This window comes from Loxodonta africana, chromosome 20 (genome assembly GCF_030014295.1).
Source record: "Loxodonta africana isolate mLoxAfr1 chromosome 20, mLoxAfr1.hap2, whole genome shotgun sequence".
Classification (NCBI taxonomy): domain Eukaryota; kingdom Metazoa; phylum Chordata; class Mammalia; order Proboscidea; family Elephantidae; genus Loxodonta; species Loxodonta africana.
The window spans coordinates 51,658,575-51,678,413 of NC_087361.1; positions in this window are offsets into that span (position 1 = coordinate 51,658,575).

Below are 19,839 nucleotides of genomic sequence, written 5' to 3' on the forward strand. Positions count from 1 at the left end.
TGGAGTCCAGCTGCCAGCCTTTTGGTTAGCAGCTGAGCACTTAACCACTGTGTCACCAGGGCTTTGTCATATATATAGTCAGTGGAAAAAAATACTACTGGAATAAGATGGCAAAGTAAACACAAAATTGGTTAATTTCCTAAAGGGCAATGAGCCCGTAACTTTTCAGGATATCTTCAATACCAGATAGAAATCATTTGCATTTCTACCAACAAAATTTATTTGAAACCTGTCTGTTTTCTTTAAGTGAAAATCTAACTTTACAGACTCTCAGCCCTAATTAACAGTGAATAGTAAATCAAACCAGGTTACTTTTATCTAGAACATCAGATGACCCCGAGGCTGGCTGGTTAGACAATGTTTTAGTGTGACATGAAAGATCAAGCAATCTCTTTTTTTTTTTCCTCATATCCAAGCTTTGCCTTTTTTTTTTTTCAAGTTTCCAAGCTGTATTGAGATGCTTTATTATACTTTTATCAATGCTTCCTTAATATTTTTGCTTTGCATAGCTATGGCCTTGGCGTAGTGGTTAAGTGCTATGGCTGCTAACCAAAGGGTTGGCAGTTCGAATCCACCAGGCACTCCTTGGAAGCTCTATGGGGTAGTTCTGCTCTGTCCTGTAAAGTCTCTATGAGTCGGAATCGACTCGACGGCACTGGGTTTTTGGTTTTATAGCTATGGCCTATATTGTCTGGTGCATATAGGCTCTGGAGCCCTGGTGGTGCAATAGTTAGTGGTAACCAAAAAGTTAGTGGTTCGAACCCTCCCAGCCACTCCACAGGAGAAAGGCCTGGTGACCAGCTATGTAAAGCCTGCAGCCTAGAAAACCCTATGGGGCAGTCCTGCTCTGTCACATCAGGTCACTATGGGAAGAAGTCAACTTAACCACAGCCAACAGAAATAGCATACCGGCTTATGACTATTTTATCTTTGTAAATTGTGTCTTTTATTATTACATTATGTCCTTCTTTATTCCATTTGGTAAGTTTAACCTTGAAGTTCCCTTTGATGATACCATCACCACTCATGCTTTCTCTCCATTTATATTAACTCATTATTTTCAGCTTTTCTTAAAGTTTTACTTTTATCTCATGACTGCTTTGAAGAATTGAGCCATGTAGTAAACTACAATAACTTTTCTTTCATACAAAATTTATTTTCCCTAGAGTTAATAAGCGTCCCATTTTTCATTTGCATAGATTTCTATGGACTTATTTATACTTCAGCTCCAAACTCCTTGCCAGTGGTCCAAATTTTCTCTTGATACATTCGAGCAGGAGTTCTATTCAACAACTGGATCATCTTGAAGAAATTCTGCCCAGAGCTTTCTTTCCACTTCAATCTGGACTGATGCACAGCTCTTTTCATGGGTTCTTTTTTCACTATCATTCTGGGAATTCCTTTACAGCAGGGATTGACAAGCTATGGCCCATGGGCCAATTTTGGCCCACTGCCTGTTTTTCTAAATAAAGTTTTATTGGATCACAGTCATGCTCATTCATTCAGCTATTTTCTGTGGCTGCTTTCACACTACAGTGAAAGGTAAAAAGTAAAGTTAAGCCTAAAATATCTACTATCGGACCCCTTGAGGAAAAAGTTTGCCCATCTCTGCTTTAAACTCTTTGGTTGAATCTCCTATTTTAAGAATTCCTTCTATTCCTTCTTCTTGGTTTATACCCTTATTTTGGTGGAGAACATCCTTCAGTCACTTCTTTAGAGACACTGCATGTCTTTAAAGTCTTTATTTCCACCCTGAGACTTGACAATGGTATGAATAGCTATGGAATTTTAGGCCAGGAATATTTATCTTCTGAATTTGAAGACATTTTTTTATTACCTTCTAGCCTCTAAGACTGTTGAGAAGTCCAAATCTATTTTGATTTCTCATCCTTTGTATGTGACTTTTCTCTCTCTTAGAAGCTTATAGGGTCTCTTCCCCCTCCCCCACCCCCAGTGTTCTGAAATTTCATAATGATGTGTCTTGATGTGAGTCAATTTTCATTCATTCTGTTGAGAATTTGATAGGCTCTTATAATTATCTTCTGTTTGGGGAAATAATATTGAATTTTGATCTTAGTGATTTGGTTTCTACATTTTCTGCTTTCTTGCTTTCTAGAACTCCTATATTCGTATGATGGTAGGACCAGTTCTCTAATTTTCATAAAGCCCCTTTCCTCCAACCCTAATTTTCCACCTCTGGGCTGTTTGGATCTTTTTACCACCCTTCTGTTGAATTTTTCATTTCTGCTTTCATGTCCTTAATTTTCAAGAACTTCTCTTTGTTCTCTGAATGTTCCATTTTTATACCATCCTATTCTTTTTCCCCAACACCTGTCTGTCATTTTCTCATACTGTAGTGGCTTGTGTGTCACTATGATGCTAGAAGCTATGCCACCTTTATTTCAAATACCAGTAGGGTCATGGTGGACAGGTTTCAGCAGAGCTTCCAGACTAAGACAAACTAGGAAGCAAGGCCTGGGGACTTACTTCTGAAAATTAGCCAATGAAAACCTTATAGATCGCAACAGAATATTGTCCAATATAGTGCTGGCAAATGAACCCCCCTAGGTTGGAAGGCACTCAAAATACACAGCGGCTGCAACAACGGAGCCTAGTATACCACCGATTGTGAAGACTGTGATGAGTCAGAGCCAACTCAATGGTAGCTAGTAACAACATTGTTTTTTCATGAATGCAATATGTTTTAAATCTGCCATACAAATATATGTGTATAACTTTTTTAAAAAGTGTTCTTTTTTTTCTTTGCAGTATATTTCTTCCAAGTGACTTTTTTTGTTTTCTGTCTTCTGTGTAAGACATTTTTCTCAGGTGTCTGCTAATCTAGAGCCCTGGTGGTGCAGTAGTTAAGAGCTCAGCTGCTAACCAAAAGATAGGCAGTTTGAATCCTCCAGCTGCTCATTGGAAACCTTACGGGGCAGTTCCACTCTGTCCCATGGGATTTCTATGGGTTGGAATTGACAGCCATGGGTTTGGTTTTTGGTTTGGTCTGGTAATCCTCAGTTGTCTACCCTTGTTTAAAAACGAGGAACTAAAATGCTGACGGGAAACTGAGTTACACTGATGGGCTTATGGAGTATAGGGTAACATGGCTATTCCATTTGTAGGGAGCTCCCTGTCTCCCATATTAGTATCTTTAGATATATCTTTCTGGGCTTGTCAGATTCCCCTGGAAGACTCTTCCAATCTTCGGCCTGTGAAAGGGCTTCTCCGTCAGCACCGTGGAAGCTGAGGAGAGGAAGACCGTATACAATACCGTCGCTTAATCCCCCAGCTCCCAGGCTGGTGGGTCCACAACCCTCCCTTCTTTTCACTTCTCCAGAGAAGGGCACAGTGCTATTCTGCTGGGGTGGGAGCCCTGCTGGCGGTTAAGAAACTGGCAGCTAACCAAAAAGTCGGCAGTTCAAATCTACCAGCCGCTGCTTGGAAACCGTATGGGGCAGTTCTACTCTTATAGGGGGCAGTTCTACTCTTACAGAGTCACTATGAGTTAGAATTGACTCCATGGCAATGGATTTGATTTGGGGTATGTTCTTTAGAAGGGGAGATTTTTTTGTATGAGACTAACATTGACAATCAACATTCAACAGATTTCCACGGACTCTATCAGTATTGGAGCCCTGGTGGCACAGTGGTTAAGAGCTCAGGTTGCTAACCAGAAGGTGGACAGTTTGAACCCACCAGCAGCTCCATGGAAACCCTATGGAGCAATTCTACGGTGTTCTATAGGGTTGCTTGAGGGCAACTGAACAGTTTTCCACTGGGATGAGGAAGGGAGCGGAGTAAGGAAGGGATTTAAAGGCCTGTGTCTTAAGCAGATTGCAACCAACCTTCTTTATTTTAGCTTCTCACTTTGCCCTTGCTTTCAAAGGTACCTGGTGACACCAATTCTTAGGTTTTTGGATCCTTGTGTGTTGTAAATCAAGTTATTCTTGACCTTTCCCACGGATGGTTTACACCCTCAGGTATGCTAAGCCACCTGTCACTTTCATCTGCTTTGCAAATGCAAATTTTGTGTAATTTCCTCTCCAATTCTCCATGTCCTTACTGTTCTGTGACCTTTATTACAAGATCCTTTGCTACGGTTTCTGGGGAGGATTAAAATTAGATGCAACCCTTTATCTACAGAGGCCAATCTTTCTGTATTTGTTTTATATGTGCTTCTTGTAATTAATACATATCTAGGCTTTTTTTTTTTTTTTTTTAACTCAACCTGACAGTCTCTGCTTTGGGGTTTAACTGTACACGTTAGACTTTATTCCTTCCAGCTGATTTTATATATATATATATTTTTTTTTTTTTCTCTTTTTCCTTTAGCTTGGTAGGTTTGATCAAGTTGCAATTCATTCCTTTTCTCTTACTATCCACTTTTTTTTCCCTTCTACCTTTCTTTTTTTGGCCCTCATAATTATTTACATATTTCTGTACTATTTTTGAAAACAAGATATCAATTATTATCCTTATCAACATGCCCTTTATACTTATCTGTGCTTCCCTTTCATCTAGATTAGCTGACTCCTTCAGAATACTTTCACTCTTCTTTTTTCCTCCCAGCAAATGAGACCTTTGGGACTTTTACCCTATACACTCCCGCTCACTGAGCCAACTCTCAAATTCCATTCTTTGGTGAAAAATTTGAATACTTTTAATTCTGCATTTCTATTAGAATTTCCCCCTGCTGTGTGTTTCTTGGGGCCCCAGTGGCATGGAGGTTAAGCATTTGGCTGCTAACAAAAAGGTGGGCAGCTTGAATCCACCAGTTCTACTCTGTCCTATGGAGTCAGTATGAGTTGGGATGGACTCGATGGCAATGAGTTTGCTTTTATTTATTTATTGGTTTGGTGTGTTTTTTAAGGAGCTCTGGTAGTGCAGTGGTTAAGTGCTCTGCTGCTAATCAAAAATTCTCAGGTTCAAACCCACTATCTGCCCGGTGGGAGAAAGATGTGGCAATCTGCTTCCGTAAAGTTTTACAGTTTTCCACTGGGATGAGGAAGGGAGCGGAGTAGGAAAGGGATTTAAAGGCCTGTGTCTTAAGCAGATTGCAACCAACCTTCTTTATTTTAGTTTCTCACTTTGCCCTCGCTTTCAAAGGTAACTGGTGACACCAATTCTTAAGTTTTTGGATCCTTGTGTGTTGTAAATCAAGTTGTTCTTGACCTTTCCCACTGAGAGTTTACACCCTATGGGGTGGAAACCCTATGGGGCAGTTCTAGTCTGTCCTATAAGGTTGCTATGAGTCAGAATCGACTCGATGGCAGTGGGTTATCGGTTATATGTTTCTTATCTTTCAAGAGTTCCTATTGGGGGAGATAATGTTTAAAAATGAGATCTGGAGCCAGGGTGCCTAGGTTTGAATCCTGGCTCTGCCACTTTCTGGTTTTGTGACTTTGGATTGGTTGCTTAATCACTTCGTGCCTTAGTTTGCTCCTTGGTAAAATGGGACTAATACTAATACCATCCTCATAAGGATTTTATAAGGGTTAAATTAGTTACTGAATGAAAAGTACTTAAGAGAGCACCTCAGTCATAGTTCTAATAGCTCAATAAATGTTAATTTATTAAAGCTTTTACACACATTCCTAGATATTATATTGTTATTTATTTATACGCACACATACAGTCAAATATATACATATATTCAAATATATATATATATAAAAAAGTTATTACTCGTTCTTGTCTCCCCTTTTCATCTTTGTCTATTTTGGAATTTCTGGTAAGGTTAGTTATGGCCGGGGAGTGGATATAGGATTCTTGGACTGTAGTCCCTTTTTCTCAAATTTCTTTACTGAAAACTTTATAAATTTATAATGAAACTTGATTTTTAAAGGGAACTTTAAGATTTATGATTTCCATCTATCTATATTTTTCCTTTGTGATTTAAGATATTTATTTCATTTTTTCCTTTGTGATTTAAGATATTTATTTCATCAGATATTCCAGGCCACTATTTTGGGTCTCAACATGGCTGCACTTCCCTCCAATTCATCTCTTGAAATGGTAGTTGAAAAATTATAATTTCTAGCTCCAGACTGTTTTTGGACCTGAATTTGGACAACCTTCATTTTTTTCCCTCTCGCCACTGACTCTGCCCTCCATCTCTGTTTCTCTTAGATGTAAACAACCTGACTGTGCTGTCTATCCACTCATCCTCTTTATACATGTGTCTATTTGTCTACTGATTATGGTTTAGTTCTAGTTGTTGGGTCTCCAAATGCCAGCAGCCAAGTCTCATGGGAAGGCCAAATAAGGACAGGCAGGCTACTGATCCATGGCCGAGATGCCTGCGCCCAGAGTCCCCTTTCCTTGTCTCATGCCTCCCCAACTTCAAGGTCAGTTAGGGGTTAGCTCACCTCTTGACGCACCAAAAATCCTAATTGCCATTGAGTTGATTCCAGCTCCTGGTGACCCCATGTGCTGCAGAGTAGAACTGTGCTCTATAGGGTTTTCAACGGCTATGAACTTTCAGAAGAATATCATCAGGCTTTTCTTCTGAGGCACCTCTGAAAGACAACTTTTTGGCTAGTAGCTGAGTGCATAACTGTTTGTGCCACCTAGGGATCCTCTTGAGGGACAGCGAGACCATTTCCCTGGGGGCCCGTGGACATTAGCAGGCCAAGCTGGGTTCGCCAGTGCTGGGCTCCAGTCCTTTCTCATCCTACTGGGGAAAAGGCCCTGCGCCAGTTCTTTCCTCTGCAGATTCCACGGGACCGAAGGCCTTTCTTGCATCTGTTTGCTTATTGCTTGGCATTTGTATGAGTCAGTGGATAAATGAACTGGGGTTGGTCCTGGAAGGGAAAGAAGTGATGACAGCTCAAAATACCATTTTTTTTTTGTAAATGTATTTGTAACAAAACATTTGCCACTTCAACATTCTTCATGTGTGCAATTTAGTAGCATTAGCTGTATTTATCATGTTGTTCAACCACCACCCTTAATAGCAGCTCAGTGTCTCCTAGGGGGTAGCCACTTTTGAAGATAGCCTTGCAGTTTGTTGCAAAGCTAAATGTAGGCTCACGGCACAATCCAGCGCTTGCACTTGTAAGTATTTACCCAAGTGAATTAAAAACATACGTCCACAGAGAAATGTGCACATGAATGTTTATGGCAACTTTATTCATGAGTGCCAAAATTGGAAGCAACCAATATGTTCTTTGATAGGTTAATAGATAAATAAACTGTGGTACATCCACACAATGGAGTATATTACTTATAGATAAAAAGAAACATACTATCAGCTATGAAAAGACTTGGAGGACATTTAAATGCATATAGCTAAGTAAAAAGAAGCTAGTCTGTAAAAGCTACATACTGTATGATTTCAAATATATGACGCAAAATATCAAAATGTTGATAAAGTAAGCCAGGGTCTAAGCAGCTTCTTGGAGGGGTGAGGGCGAAGGCACGGCATATCTATGAGGTCTGGGTAAGGCGGGTCTTTCAGTGGGGCAGGGTTGGACAACACTTGTTATCAAATAATTCAGGATTGGTGGCATAGCAAGGGTTGTGAAGCCAATCATGAAATGTAAATAGGCATTTGATGAGTTTGGTGGAGGGATCTCAGTTCTGGAAACGCAAAAAACCCACCGAGTGGAGAGATCATCACAACCCTATCATACAGTGTAGAACTGCCCCATAGGGTTTCCAAGGAGCGCCTGGTAGAGTTGAACTGCCAACCTTTTGGTTAACAATTATAGCTCTTAACCACTGCGCCACCAGGGATTCTAGGGACCTCAGTTATGAGAGCTGGCGAGCAGTCAAGTGTCAGGCAAATGAAGTTTTGGGAAGTTCCTGAAACAAACATAAAAGTTATTTGCAACTTCATCTTCGTGATCAAGAGTTTCCTGGGATGGTAAAGTGATGCTAGTTTAGACAGTGAGCTGTGTGGTTGCAAATGGTTCTTGTGTTCAGAAGTCAAGGTCAGATGCTGTCCTTCCATAATCTCTGCCCCCAACCATGACCTCCACGAGGACAGCGTCTTCAATTTGGCTTTTAGGGTTATCATTTCTGATTTGTGGTTGTGAACAGAGCAACGATGCCATGCAAAGAAATTCCAGGCCAGATTGCAGGGACAGGCTGTCCCACAAGAGATAAGTGCAGAATAGATTTGGAGCAGGCAAGGCTCTTAGGGAACCCACACCTGGTGCCTGGTAGTTCTGAGCAGGGTGGCAGGATGGGAACCTTTTAAGGAGACTGTTGTTGACTAATTGATTAAATATTAAAAGAAAAGGCACAGAGGCCCTTACTGACCAACCAGAAAACAATAATAGTCTAAGAACTATGGATTCCCATTGGCCTTATTTAATCCAGTCAGAAGATATGGAATTTTATCAGAGAACCGTAAGATTCTTTGCTGTTGTTAGTTGCCATCGCGTTAACTCCGACTCATTGTGACTCCCATATGTAACAGAATGAAACGTTGCCTGTTCCTGTGCCATCTTCACGATCGTAGGTGTGCTTGAGACTGTTTTTGTGGCCACTGTGTATCTCGAGTGCCCTCCAGCCTAGGGGGCTTACCTTCTAGCAGCATATCAGACAATATTCTGTTGTGGTCCATAGATTTTCTTTTTTAGTATTTTATACATAACAAAACATACACCATCTCAACAGTTTCTACATGTAGAGTTCAGTAACATTGATTACATTCTTTAAGCTATGCAACTACCCTCGCTATCCTTTTTCAAATCATTCTACCATTGTTTACATAATCTCAGTGCCCCCTGAGCAAAAGCCCCACTTTCCCCCTCCCTCCCAACCCTAATAACCACTAATAAGCTTTGGTTTCTATGTATTTGCTTCTTTCATGTAAGTAAGGTTATACAATATCTGTCCTTTTATGACTGACAGTTTATTTCACCCAGCATGATGTTTTTCAAGGTTCACCCATGTTGTGGCATGCATCAGGACTTCATATCTCTTCATGGCTGAGTAGTATTCCATTGTGTGTATAGACCACATCTTGTTTATTCATTCATCTGTTGATGGTCCTTTAAGTTGTTTCCACATTTTGGCTGTTATGAATAGTTCTGCAATGAACATTTGTTTATGGATTTCTGTTTGTATTCCTGCCTTCACTTCTTCTTGGGCATATACCTTTGATGGGCCATGATCTATAGGTTTCCATTGTCTAATTTTTGGAAGTAGATTGCCAGGCCTTTCTTCCTAGTCTGTTTTAGCCTGCAAGCTCCTCTAAAACCTGTCCACCATGGGTGAACCTGCTGGTATTTGAAATGCCCATGACATAACTTCCAGCATCGTAACAACATGCAAACCACCACAGTATGTCAAACTAACAGATGGATTCTTTAAAACTCTTCATTTCCATATAATACTTACTTCACCATCGATTACTGGGTCTGTTCAGTGTTACTCACACAGTTCTAGTTTGCACTGGGTAAGGGCATTTGACAATGAGAAACAGGCTGGATTTACAACAGCAGCTTCTGTGACTCTCTTTGGAGGCATTTCCGCCCAAATCTGGGTGACCTTTTTATTGACTTGTATTTGGAAGTTAATTTTGCAATTAATAGAACAAAAAAGGTTTTATTCTCATTTAAAAAAATCAAATGCAGAATGTAGATAGAAAACCATACGATACTAACAATAACAGTAAAAAATAACCTCCCAGAGTCTGTATACGGTAGATCAGGCCCAGATTAACGGGAGTGTCCACGTTCCATCCCCTTGAGCTGGTAGATTTTAGTCAAAACAAAACACCTACGGTTGCCTGGGATAGACAGTGAGAACAGAAAAGGGTGAGGCATGAGCCTCTGAAAGTCACAGGAGGCCAGAAGCATCTCTCTGCAGGGGACTCGACCTTTGACTCAGAGCCCTCAGGAAATCTTGACCCTTTTCTTTACTATTTGCTCCCCAGCTGATGCAAGCCTTTTATTTCTGTTTGCCCATTGGACTACCGTGCGGTTCATCTATAAAAGGCAGTGCCAAGTGCTTCTTTTGATGTGTCCCGCCACTGCTGTGGTATCGCCATTCCCGGCTAACTTGGTCTTCTCCATGTAGGGCTCTGGATCCCACTCCTAAAAGCTCTAATTTGGGTACCAGACCCCAAAATAGCCCCAAAGGTATCCTGTTTAGCTCGTCATTTAAATAGCTAAGCCCCTGCCACGACCATTTCAAACGTTCTCACCTTTCACTTAGCTAAGCAGTTCTTTTTCCAAATCTGGCTTGTTTGTGAATACGACGTCTCTTTTTCTTTATCTATTACAATTCTCCATCTATAAAAGGCATCGATGGAAGGAGCAGAGGGCGAAATCAACATTCCTTTTAACAAGTGACCTTCGTTGGGACTGCAGAACTACCAGGAACCTTATCAATAAGGACTTCCAAGGTGTTCTCTGTGAGCAGCAGGAAAGCAGCATGGTTACAATTGTGGACTAGCCAGCCAGCCAGCCTGGGTGTAATTTCTGGGTCCAAAAAGGAGCAGATTTTTAACTTTGGGCAAGTTACTTAACCTTTTTGCCTGAGTTTCTGCATCCGGGAAATGATATTGGAGGCAGTGGTGGTTCAGTGGTAAGAATTCTTGTGTTCCATGCGGGAGACCACGGTTCAATTCCTGGCCAATGCACCTCATGCATGACCACCACCTATCTGTCAGCGGAGGCTTGTGTGTTGCTATAAAGCTAAACAGGTGTCAGCAGAGCTTCCAGACTGAGATGGACTAGGAAGGAAGGCCTGATCTACTCCCGGAGATCTGCCAAGGAAAATCCTATGGATTGCCATGTCCGTTCATGGAGATGGCACAGGACTGGGCAATGTTTTGTTTCATTGTGCAAGGCATGGGTCACCATGACTCTGGGGCCGACTCAATGGCAGCTAACAACAATAACAACAAAATGGTGATAATAATTCTAATCTCATACAGAGAACCAGTTACATATTTGCAGAGCCTCTTGTTCTGGTTTTGATTACATGAAAATGCAAGGCCCTCTGTTCAGATTTTGAGATGGTAATCCCAAAACTAAACACATTGCTGTCCAGTTGATTCCAACTCATACCATCACTATAGGACAGAATAGAACTGCCCCACGGGGTTTCCAAGCAGCAGCTATTGGATTTGAACTAGTGACCTTTTGGTTAGCAGCTGAACTCTTAATCGCTGCTCCATCAGGGCTTCAAGATGGTAATAACAGAGTAGTCAACCAAGCACTGGGAGGCCCTGTGTGAAAGAAGCCCATGGAGCTGACCGTGCTCATAGGCTGTTGTGAGGATTAAACAAGTTATTGGATTTAAAGCTCTTAAAGTAGTGCCTGGCACCTATGCAATCTATAGAAACATAGTTCAATCTATAGAAACATAGTTAAATCTAAAAAAAATGACAATTGGGGAATCTGGGAACCAGAGAGATTTTTACTAGCTCAGGATAACACAATGAGTTAGAGGCCCAAAGAAGCTTAGACGATCTCTGTTCTATGGCTTCCTGCATGGTTTATTTCCCTACACTCAGCTGCTTTCTTCAGTGAAGCTCATTCATTCAATCAGCAGTGATGAATGTTTCCCTAAGTTCCATGCACAGCAGTACACAATGGCAATACACAACCCCAAGAGTTTTGCTTATTTGATTTTTATTTATTTCTACAGTGCCATAGCATTCTAGAAGACAAACTTGTTAGTTGCCATTGAGTCAGTTCCAACTCACGGTGACCTTATGAATAACAGAAGGAAGCTTTGCTTTGTCCTGTGATCATTGGTGTGTTCACGAAAATCTTCATGGATAAGAATCAGCATGAGCCCACTTCCCAAAATATGGAGATTGATCCAGTCCCCACCGTCCCACTTCTCAATCATTTCTGACATCAGCTGCCCACATGGCACACTTTTTCTTTGACCCTAGCCACTCCTTTTAGACTGCCAAATAGGCAGATGCCAGCCAAAGGTTTGGGAGGACAAAACATCCTTGTTTTCACCTGCCAGCTTTTCTTCCTCCTTGAGGTTTCACAGTTTGCTGGCATGACTCACAAGACTCAGGGACAGTACTATACTTACAAAATAAAAAAACTATATATATAAAAAAACTATACTTATGATTATAGATTTATTATGGTAAATAATCTCCTCATAAAGAGGAGATGAACGGGTGAGGTCTGGGAGGGCCCCCAATGTGGAGCTTCCGTGTCCCAAAGGACATGCTATCCTTTCAGATGCATGGATGTCTCTCACCAACCAGGAAGCTCCCTGAACCTTCATGTTCCAGGATTTATCCACCAGTTATGCGTGACAGGTGAAATCATGCCTCCTGAGGCTAGTTGATGTCGGCCTCCCAGATGAGCCTTTTCTGCTCTGGCCAGCCCCTACTTGCCAGCACAAATCCTCAGGTGTGACCTGGAAGTCCTACATCAGGACACCACCATTACTCCAAGGGTTATTCCTCAGGAACCAAGGACGAAGACCACCTTACTTTGGGTAAAGTTAAATTCTTTACCCCACAGTATCTTTGAGTCCATTGTTGTGGCTACTGTGTCAATCCACCCCCACTGAGGGTTTTCATTGACCCTGTAGTTTACCAAACATGGTGTCCTTTTCTAGTGATTGGTCTTTCCTGATAATGTGTCCAAAGTAAGTGAGTCCCAGTCTTGCCATTTTCACTCCTACAGAAGACAAACTGTTGTTGTCACTTGCTGTTGAGTTGATTCCAAGTCACTAGTCCTCAAGATATACTAATTCTGTCATCAAACACCCCATGGAGTTCTTACTTTATGAGTAGTTAGAAGAGTTACACAAGTGATATTGGGATTTTGTCACCAAAATATGAAAAAAACCTATAAATACACATTATTTTTAAAAGATAAATGTAGTATAATGATGGATGAGTTTTCCCATGTGTAAATTAAGAGGATGATTTAGATGATCTAAAATAAATCTTCTAGCTCTAACATTAGTTGTATAGTAACATAGGACCCAAATTTTCTTTCTTACCACCCATGTAGACACAATTGGGAAGACATAGTTAAAAATCACTGTATTTTTGTTCTTAATGTGTCCTTAGATAAATTATTAAAAATATCTCAGTTCAATGGCAGATAGAATTTTCTTAAAATCTTTGTTTAAAAAACCTAAAAGGAATACAAAATACTGTTCTGTCTAGAGTCTGATTAACCTTAACGTACTTTTTCTTGGTAAAAAGGGAATGTCATTCTTGTTCATTGTGAATTTCAGAATCTAAATTTGGAAAAAGAATTCTGAAAGTATGCTAATTAGGTTCTACAGAGAGTTCTTTAAAAATTTGAATATATGAATAATTTTCCATTCAGACTATGAATTAGCTATAGTTGGTCCAGGGAGCTTTTTAAAGCAACAAGCTTTTTTTTTAGTGTTCACAGCCTTTTTCCTGACAGATAAATAACCTCCATTTTCACGGGATTCAGACCATAAAGGGTCTTAAAGTACAGACTTGTCTAATGTGAATTGTTTGGATTCATTTGGAGACCTGTGAAATATCACTTTGATTTTTATTGTGGTCATGTTCACCTGGAGCAAGACTTTTTGTTGGTTAATAAATAACAGAAACTCTCATCTCGAACACAAAAGCATCTGTGAACTGTGTTCTCAACTCTTGATGTTTCTTGTATATCATATACTCTCCAGTCTCCAAAGGAGATAATCTCCTATCTTCCACTGAGATTTTTCTGTTCCAGGAAAACGTCCATTTCTATTTGTGGCTTCTTCTAGGAAATCTTCATTCTCATTTAGCCAGAGCAGTGATGGGAAGCTGTCCTCTCGTGGACAGACTTAACAATGCTATTTCTGTGTCTCGTTTGAGAAATCAGGCAGCCATTCATTTGTGGTTAATACTGTAACTCTTAAAATGTATTTTTAAGAAGTGGATGGAAATATCTGCAACTCCATTTTCGTTTAAATGCTATCACTCCTCAGGCATACACAGAACTGTCAGCAAAATGCTGTTTGCATTGGACGACTCCTGTGAACCGAAAGTAGCTAAGCTAAAAAAGGGAAATTGGCAGGTGTCTTATTAGGCCTCAGTGATTAGTCATTTTTGTATCTGCACCAGGAATTGACACCCCACTTCTAAACAAGGATGGTGCATTTGCATGCTTTCAGGAAGAAGTCCTGATGGGTGATTCTAATCCACTATTTTAGGATGTGATGGCTTTATTGGAAAAGTGTTTTGATGAACAAAACATGATCTCTTCCTTGTCACTGTTTTGAATGTCCTCGGGTTTCACAATAATCAGGGACTGAATGGATTTTGCTCGGGTACCAGATATGTGATGACTAAGTGGGTTTGGCAGCAAAATGGGGCGGGAGCGGGGGTGGTGTTAGTAACTGGCTTCAACAGGAAAGAGGAAAGGGATTATCCTCATTCTGTTCTTTTCCTGATGATTGCTACAAAACGTATTTTTGGTTTATTACAAACCAGTTGAGTCTTTACTCAATCAAAACCGGGCAAAGGCATTCTGTGGATAATTACGTTTTCATTTTCGGGCGAGCTTCACCTCCTAAGATGAAAGGATTTAGAATTGTAAGGAACTTTAGAGAGCATCAGTTTTAAACATTTCCCTTCCAGATGAGAGAGCAGATTCAGAGGAGTCAAGTGATAATCCGGACATGGCTCAACTAGTAAGATGCAGAACCAAGACCAAAAAAAAAAAGCTAATACAGCTAGTTTGATGCCATTTTGTGGAAGACCTAAGTCCTGTTTCTCATATCTTTGTGTTAACTTGATTTTTTTCCACTAAAAGGCAAATTGCTACGGCATTCCCCAGCCCTCCTGCACCTCCATGTTGTTTTACTTTTGACCCTCCTTCTGAGAAGAATGACTGTATCTAAGCTAATAACCAAATGGAAATGTTTGAGTTGGTGCTTTGATTAATGAAATGTCACCACAACATTTTCTGGTGTTTCCATACCAGCAGCTTCTCATCTGGATGATTGCTATGACTCTCTGTGTCATTGGTTTTGATACGCTATACCGAAAACATCACACCAGTTACCATCGAGTTGATTCTGACTCATGGCAACCCCATGTGTTGCCGAGCAGAACTGCTCTGGGAGGTTTTCAAGACTGTGACCTTTTGGAAGCAGATTGCCAGGCCTTTCTTCCGAGATGCCTCTGGGTGAGTTCAAAAGTAGTGGAGCACTTAACTGTTTACACTACCTGGGGACTTCTATTTTGAGACACTGTGTTGTACCTAAAAGTGACAGAGCCCCTTTGAGTACCCTCTGTTGTCACTCCTAAGCCAACTTTGAGTTCTAACTCAGTACTTCTTTACATCTCCGAAATACACGACTGCGAAAGCGTTGGTGAATAATGTGGATTTTACTGAATGTGTCATAGGGAGACAGAAGGGATGGTGTCATCACATACCACACAGAAAGATTTAGACAGCCTTAGGTCGTCGCTATCGTTTCTCGCCTTGGTATCCCATTTCCTGGTCCCCTTTCTTCACTTAAATTTCATCACACAGGTTCTGAAATCATTATTTTTTGGAGCCACTCAGCTCTGGTTCAGAGAGTGCATGCCCCATAGCAAGACAACAGCCTGTGGAGAACAAGGAGTATTTTTACATTCCTCAAACAGGCCTTTTGGGGCAGGGCGTCTCAATTTATTTGGTCATACTGGTGGCTTTTGGGCTACTGATTCTTCACAAAAACAGACAAAGTTAAAAGGCTAACTTGGATCCAGGTCTAGAAGAAGATAAAATGAGAGATAGTGGCAAAGGAAACATGTAACTCTTAAGTTTCCTTCTTGTGTCCCTGGCTTCTGTGGGTGCCTTCTTTACTAGGCACCTATATCCCAGGTTCAGTTTAGTTCCAGAAATATTTATCGAGTCCTTGCTATGGACCAAACACTGTGCATGTGTCTTTGCTCTAGCAGTCGAATGGAGGATAGTCCTGTAAAGAGATGAAGCCATACTAGGTTCTACCAAATGCTTTAGCAAGAGAATGAACAAAGGGCTTTAGGAGTACAGAGGCTGGAATGACTACAAAGGAGGTGACTGCAGAGATGCCCTTGATCTGCAAAGGCACACAGTTGACACCAAGTCTATAGTGTTTGAGGGGCTGAAAGGTCATTGTGGTCCCATTGCGTGGGGGGTGGAACATGGAATGAGCACAGAAGACAACACATCATGGCCGCCTTTGGATGCCGATTTAAAGGACTTCCTCCTCTAGGCAACAGTGAGTCAACAAATGGATCCTTAAATATTTTTACTTTTATCTAAGTTTTACACATGTGTATGTGAAAGAGTCTAATAGTTCTGCAAGGTTGCTAACAACAAACCTTAGCTGGGCTCAGCCCTCTTCCTTCTCATCTCCATACTGGAGCTAACCATTCTCTAGATGATTACGTTGGGCTTTACTTCCTGCTTCTATAAGATGCGTTTGCATCAGTATTTCTTGATTTCCTACCATGGAGGATGCGGATTTAGCTGTCTTTGCCCCAGGCCATGGCCACAAGCACACTTCCCATGTCACATCCTACTGAAACAAGTCGTGTGATTTGGTAAGGTAACGAAGTAGTAAGTTTGAACTCAAAGTTGACTCTGTGGGATGACAACAGAGGCTACTCAAAGGGGTTTAGTCATGTTTGGGTTAAGACACTAGTCTTGAATAGTGTCTCAGAGACCAATGACATGGGTTGCAGCAATCATTGAAATGAGAAGCTGCTGGTATGGAAACATTTTGTTGTAGATGGTGGTGGTATTTTATTAATCAAATCACCAAGTCAGACTTTTCCATTTGATTATCAGTGTAATTTTAGTTAGATAAATGTTCGGTATTTACATTACTGTTGCTGTTGTTGCTAGCTGCGCTGCAGTTGGTCCCTGACTCACGGCAACCCCATGTACGATGGCACTGGACCACTGTGATCCACAGGGTTTACGTTGGCTTGTTTTTGGAAGTAGATTGCCAGACCTTTCCGCTTAGTCTGTCTTACCCTGGAAGCTCCACTGAAACCTGTTCAGAATCATGGCAACATGCAAGCCTCCCCTGATGCTGGTGGCTGCACGTGAGGTGCATTGCTTGGGAAACGAACCTGGGTCTCCACCATGAAAGGCGAGTATTCTACCACTGAACTACCCTGTAAATGTTATTCATAGCTGAGACACATAGTCGACTATGATTATTTTTACTTTCCTACAGACTTTCAGCCCTGCCCTTTGAGTTAATGTTTTTGTTTGCTTTTTTATTCCATGCACTTACTATCAATTCAATCCTAAAAGATCTAAATCTCCTTTCTGTGTATTCACATAGTCTGCCTATTTCTCATTCCCAAAGAGTCATTCCTGCAGCTTTCTGATCTGTGTCTTTGGGGACTGGATGTCCTTTACTGTTGTTGTTGCTGTTGTCAGGTGCTGTTGAATTGGTTCCTACGTACAACAGAATGAAACACTGCCCAGCCCTGCACCATCCTCACAATCAGTGCTATGTTTGAGCCCATTGTGTCAATCCATCTTGTTGAGGGCCTTCCTCTTTTGATGACCCCCTACGTTACCAAGCATAATGTCATTCTCCAGGGACTGGTCCCTTCTGATAACATGTCAAAGTACGTGAGACGAAGTCTCATTATCCTCGCTTCAAAGGGGCACTTTGGCTGTACTTTTTTCCAATACAGATTTGTTCACTCTTCTGGCAGTTCATGGTATATTCAATATTCTTTGCGGACATCATAATTCAGAGGCATCAATTCTTTTTTAGTCTTCCTCATTCATTGTCCGGCTTTCACATGCATATGAAGCAATCGAAAATATCATAGCATGGGTCAGGTGCACCTTAGTCCTCAAAGTGACATCTTTGCTTTTCAACACTTTAAGAGGTCTTTTGCATCAGATTTGCCCAATGCAATGGGTCATTTGATTTCTTTCTTTTTTTACTTTAGATGAAGGTTTACAAAACAAACTAGTTTCTCATTAAACAGTTAATACACATATTGTTTTATGACTTTGGTTAACAACCCCATGACATGTCAACATTCTCCCTTCTCAACCTTGGGTTCCCTATTACTAGCTTTCCTCTTCCTTCCTGCCTTTTAGTCCTGGCTCCTGGACTGGTGTGCCCCTTTAGTCTCATTTTGTTTTATGGGCCTGTCCAATCTATGGCTGAAGGGTGAACCTCAGGAGTGACTTCATTACTGAGCTAAAAGGGTGTCTGGGGGCCATACTCTCAGGCTTTCTCCAGTCTCTGTCAGCCCAGCAAGTCTGGTTTTTCTTTTTGAGTTAGAATTTTATTCTATATTTTTCTCCAGCTTTGTCCAGGACCCTCTATTATGATCCCTGTCAGAGCAGTCAGTGGTGGTAGCTGGACACCATCTAGTTGTACTGGACTCAGTCTGGTGGAGGCCATGGTAGATGTGGTTCATTAGTCCTTTGGACTAATCTTTCCCGTGTATCTTTAGTTTTCTTAATTCTTCCTTCCCCTGAAGGGGTTGAGACCAGTGGAGCATCCTAGATGGACGCTCAGAGGCTTTTAAGACCCCAGACGCTACTCACCAAAGTAGAATATGGAACATTTTCCTTATAAACTATGTTATGCCAATCAAACTAGATGTTCCCCTAGACCAAGGCCCCCACAGTCCTCAGCTCAGCAATTTGGTCCCTCAGGGAATTTGGATGTGTCAGTGGAGCTTCCATGACCTTGCCTCGTACAAGTTGTGCTGGCTTCCCCAGTATTATGTACTGTCTTACCCTTCACCAAAGTTACCACTTGTCTATTGTCTTTTAAGTGTTTTTTCATCCCCACCCCTCCCCTCCCTCTTAACCATCAAAGATTGTTTCTTTTTGTGTGTAAACCTTTTCATGAGTTTTTACAGTAGTGGCCTCATACAATATTTGTCCTTTTGTGATTGACTTATTTCACTCAGCATAATGCCCTCCAGATTCATCCATGTTGTGAAATGTTTTGAGGTTTCATCATTGTTCTTGATTGTTGCATAGTATTCCATCGTGTGTATGTGCCATAATTTGTTTATCCATTCATCTGCTGATGGGCATCTAGGTAGTTTCCATCTTTTTGCTATTGTGAACAATGCTGAAATAAACATGGGTGTGCATATGTCTATTCACATGATGACTCTTATTTCTCTAGGATATATTCCTAGGAGTGGGGTTGCTGGATCATATGGTATTTCTATTTCTAGCTTTCTAAGGGAGTACCATATTGTTTTCCAAAATGGTTGCATCATTTTGCATCCCCACCAGCAGTGCATAAGTGTTCCCATCTCCCCACAGCCTCTCCAACATTTGTTATTTCCTGTTGTTTTGATTCATGCCAGCAATGCCAGGGTGAGATAGTATCTCACTGTGGTTTTGATTTGCATTTCTCTAATGGCTAGTGATTGCAAGCATTTCCTCATGTGTCTGTTGGCTGCCTGAATGCTTTCTTTGGTGAAGTGTCTGTTCATGCCCTTTGCCCATTTTTTAATTGAAGTATTTGTCTTTTTGTTGTAAAGGTATTGGATTTTCTTGTAGATTTTAGAGATTAGACTTTTGTCTGATTTGTAATAGCCAAGTCTGTAGGTTCTCTTTTTACTCTTTTGGTGAAGTCTTTTGATGAGCATAAGTGTTTAATTTTTAGAATATGCCAGTTGTCTAGTTTATCTTCTGGAGTTTGTGTGTTGTTGGTTGTAATTTGTATCCTGTTAATGCTGTGTATTAGGGCCACTAGTGTTGCTCCTATTTTTTCTTCTATGAACTTCATAGTTTTTGGCTTTATATTTAGGTCTTTGATCCATTTTGAATTAGTTTTTGTATATGGCATAAGGTATGGGTCCTGTTTCATTTTTTGCAGATGGACATCCAGCTTTGCCAGCACTATTTGTTAATAAGACAGTCTTTTCCCCCATTTGAC